At 31.6% G+C, this 4,854-nt stretch overlaps 1 pseudogene; it reads left to right on the top strand.

Annotated features, from left to right (window-relative positions):
- Positions 1 to 2,686: 2,686 nt before the first annotated feature.
- LOC101496100 (plasma membrane ATPase 4-like) lies at positions 2,687 to 3,434 on the top strand (annotated as a pseudogene).
- Positions 3,435 to 4,854: the final 1,420 nt, after the last annotated feature.

Here is a 4,854-nt window from a genome sequence, read left to right as displayed (position 1 = left end):
CATTGTTTTTAGTCTTATTTATCTTTTATTCATTAGTTAATTTAAGGAGTTGTTTGATGTATTTTGTTAATTTTATATCTTTTCTTTAATGAAATGTTTATGTTCTTATTTCCTTGATTAAGTAGAGATTTTTCGGAGTTTTGTGTTGTTACTTTGTTTTAATGCAGTGCTGAATTTTGGTGAAAAATCATCATGATATGTGTGGAGTATTTCAGCCATATCTGGAGTTGCAGATATCCAATTGGAGTCAAACAAAATGCAAATGAAGGCTACAATCCATAGCTACAACTTTCATGAAGATTCCGAAACCAAATTCAGACTCAAAAAAGGAGAAACATTTACTACACTCCAGATATAAGGTGTTGCGCGCTTGAAGCGCGCCCCAAGCGCGTCTCAAGCGCATTTCAAGCTGAAGCCACTGCCAATCCGCGCCTGAAGCGCGCGACACGCAGCATAACACATTAAAACTCATTTTTCTCACTTTTATGGATCTTTTTTACTATTGGGAAGTGGGGAGACTTGTGCCCTAGCATAGAAACTCAAAGAAGCCGTTTCTAACACCATTGGAGCAGTTTTATCAAGAATCATTCATGAATATTTCTTGTAATTCTTCTCTAATCTCTATCTTTTCTATCTCTGTCATGAGTAACTAAACCCTATTTATTAGGGATGAGTGTAACAAGATGAAATCCTTATTCTTCTGATTTAATTTCTATTTATATGAATGAGTTTATTGAATTATTTTTCTCATCTCTGTGCTTAATGCTTTTTATTGTTTGATCAACATTAAAATGTTCTACGATTCGTATTTTGAAATGGGAGTGGACTTTACCAATGTTGGAGATGAGAAATTCATGAATTTGTGGTCTAGGGATAGATGCAAGTCATGAAACCAATTAAATTAGTTGCAAATGCAATAGTTTAACAAGAGAATTCATGTACGGTAATACTTAATTCTAATCTTAAATCCACTAAGGAATTAGGGGTTACTTTGGAAATAAAGGTTTTGTCACTAAGACATTATGGCAAGAATAATAAAGAGAATTCGGTAATAATTCAATAAAGGAATTCAATGACTAGGATCAAATTAGACACCAAGGTTGGATTCCAAGTGAAACTCATACTTGACATTTTTCTTATTATAAATGATCAATTTTATTACTTTGTTAATTTCAAATATTATTTCAATCAATTCGAAAACTTTTTGTTTAATTTTAGTAATTAAATATAATTCAATAGTAAAACGCAATCTTTAAGTTCGACACTCAGTACTATAGTTTTATTATTACTTGCAATGATTCAGTGCACTTGTTGAAAGACTACCAATGTGGTGAGAAGCTTACTGAACATAAACTATATGAAAAAACATTGAGATCTTTGCATCCCAGGTTCGATTATGTTGTGTGTGCAATTTAAGAATCCAAATAAATTTCCACATTGAGTCTTGAAAAGTTGTAGGGAACTTTAGAAGCAAGAGAGTTGAGAATGGATGAAAGGAGTGAGAGTAATTTTGGGAATCCAGCATTGGTAGCATATGCCAACAAGAAAGGAGACTAGAAAAAGAATTGAAAATAGAAATGAAAAAAGAATAAATTCAATAAACCTGATGATGAGTCTGAATCTTTATCAGAATAGGGCAATACAAGTGGGAAAATCCAAAGGAAGATCAAATAGCTTGGACAAGAAGAACGTGCAATGTTACAAATGTGAGAAGTTTGGACACTTTGCTAATGAATGTTGGGCTGGCAAAGGAGGCAAACAAAAAAAGAAAGAAGAAGATGAAGTCTGTATTGCTCAAGAATGTTCTTCGTCGGACTAAAATACAGTCTTGTTGTTGGCTACCACAAACAGAGAACGTTCTCTATTTTCAGTCACAAACGGAGAACGTTCTCGATTTTCAGACACTTGTTGATGGCTACTACGAACGAAGAACATTCTCTGTCTCAGTTCTGGTTTCCTAATACTAGTTGCTCTAATCAGCTGACAAGCCAGAGGGAAAGGCTGGTTGATACATCAACAAGGAGCAAGATCAGGTTTGCTGATGATAGAACTTTGGAATTTGAGGGAGCTGGAAGCATAGTGATCAAAAGAAGAAATGGAAAAACAACAGAAAGTGAGTAAGAAGATGTGTTGCTGGTTGAACCAGAAGATGATGGTTCATAGAAAGTTAATGATGTGGAGGTTGCACAGAACCCAGAAAGTGATGTAGAGGACGTGTTCCAGGCTAAACCAAAAGATGAGCGTTTAGAATTACAAAACCAATTGAATGCAGCTCAAGAAGATCTAAAGAAAGCAAAGGAACATACTCTTCAGGCTGAGAAGGAGAATTTAAAAGCTATTGATGAGTTGAAAGAATACACAGAGAGTGATTAAGGAAGCAAATAAGAAACTCAGTGAAGCATTGGTGGCTCCAAAACTGGCTATAGAAGAATCTGAGATTGGAAAGTTCTGAGTTATTGAATGGAAACTGTGAAGAAGAAGGAAGAAGAATGGCAGAAAGAGCTTGGAAATGTGAGGAACGAGAAAACAATTGTGTATGCTATTGGTGTTCACACCTTTTTTTGGTAAAGCCACTCATTTGGTTGATAGTTCTAACCGAGTTGGACATTTTCAAACAGTGCTTACATTTATTGGAATTTTCTACATTTATTCAATTCCTATTGGAATTCTTATTGAGCTTATAGTGATGTATCCAATACAACATAGAAAGTATAGATATGGAACTGACAATCTTTTAATGCTTTTGATTAGTGGAATTCCAATTATATTGCCAACTGTTTTGTCTGTTACAATCACTATTGGTTGTCATAGGTTTTCACATCAAGGTGCAATCACAAAAATAATGACAATTATTGAAGAAATGACTGGAATGGATGTTCTTTGTAGTGATAAAACTGGAACTTTCACTTTGAATAAGCTTAGTGTTGATAGAAACTTGATTGAGGTGTTTGCTAAGGGTGTAGATAAATACTTTGTGATACTTTTAGCAGCTAGAGCTTCTAGGATTGAAAATCATGGTGGTATTGATGCTGCAACTGTTGGAATGCTTTTCTACGCACAAGAGGCAAGAGCTAGTATCAAATTTTCTTCCATTTAATCTTGTAGACAAGAGGAATGCTCTTACCTATATTGATTCAGATGGATATTGGCATAGATCTAGCAAATAGGCTCTTGAACAAATATTGAACCTCTGCAACTACAAAGAGGGTGTGAGGAAAAGGGTTCACGCAACGAATGGCAAGTTTGCGCGGTGGGAACTTCAATCTTTAGGCGTTGCTTGTCAGGAAGTACCTGAGAGAACAAAAGATAGTCCTGGTTCACCATGACAATTTGTTGGTCTGTTACCACTATTTGATATTCCTAGGCATGATAATACATAAACAATTCAAAGAGCTCTTGAACTTGGTGTCAATGTCAAGATGATTACTAGGTGAAATACCTCAATTTTGTCCGAATAATTAGAAATTATTATTAGCGGTTAATAATTAAAAATTATTATTAACAATTATTATCAGAAATATATCAAAATTAGTATTTTACAATTAAACTTAAATATATACCAATTTTTTAAATAATATAAAAAAATTGAATTGCAACAACTCATTTTTTTTTCATTTATACTATTTGGCCTCGCAACACATTACAGACTGTAAGCCAACCCATCAATCCTCAGTCAAGTCCTTTCAAAATCCAACCCACCTTCTTCTTCTTTACCTTCTTCACTCACATCAACACAACCTCCTGCCAAAAAACCAACTTTTATTTTCTTTATATTATCAACCTCCTTTGTAAACATACTAGAAACCAGGTTACTTTTAATATTTGTGTAATAAAGAACAAAAATTTATTTCCCTAATAATACATTGCTTAAGATTTGTTGCAAAAACTGTAAAATCCAGCTAAAATTAGTGCGAAACAATACAAGATCTAGAACTCGAGTTTATCTAATAAACAAAAACATTCACTGGTTTATCTATAAATTGATGAAAACAAATCAAGAAGAGGGTAATAAGAAAAGAAACGAAAAAATACTTAAAAAACAATAAAAGAAGGAAATAGGCAGAGTAATCAAAGGAAAACAAAGAAAGTTTATCATATTATTTTTATTTTGGTAGTTGTATTCTGTAATATATGAAATGAACTAGTAATGAAAAATGAAATTTGTTGCAAGGAAGAACAAACTAAGAACACAAACAAACCTCTTGGTCCCTTTTTTTTTTTTTCTTTCTCTTCTCCTATTTCCATTCCTCTGTGCTTTCTCTTTTGCATTTTTCTTATTTTCATTGGCAGCGACTGTAATGTTTCGGCAGCGTGTGTTTGCCTTTCCTTTTGATTAGGTTTAGTTGTTGTTGTTGTTGTTGTTGTTGTTGTTGTTGTTGTTGTTCTTATTATTATTATTATTATTATTATTATTATTATTATTATTATTATTTTTTATTATTATTATTATTATTATTATTATTATTATTATTATTATTATTATTATAATATAGTACTTTTCAGTTTGATTTATTTTTATATATTTATTACTCCTCTGTTGGTTTTTTTTTTCTTTTATGATTACCTATAAGTTTTATTTTTTTGGATTTTAAAGTCATTGGTCCATTATAAGCTTTATATTTTTAACCTTCATTCATTTTTATTATTTTCAAATAAGTCTTTTTTTATATATTAAATTCAATTAATTTTATAATAAATATTAAATCAGCTAAATATATAGAGAAATTTTTCTATTAAAAACTAATTGGATGTATTGTCTTTTAATCTATTAGTTGCCAGAACACAAGTTGTACAACTTGATGGTTCTAAAACTCATTTTTATGAATAAGATAATTTAAAATCATTATTTTTATT

This window comes from Cicer arietinum, unplaced genomic scaffold (assembly GCF_000331145.2).
Source record: "Cicer arietinum cultivar CDC Frontier isolate Library 1 unplaced genomic scaffold, Cicar.CDCFrontier_v2.0 Ca_scaffold_4063_v2.0, whole genome shotgun sequence".
NCBI lineage: Eukaryota > Viridiplantae > Streptophyta > Magnoliopsida > Fabales > Fabaceae > Cicer > Cicer arietinum.
Note: the sequence above shows the minus strand (reverse complement) of the source record. Positions and strands in the feature narration are given on the sequence as shown.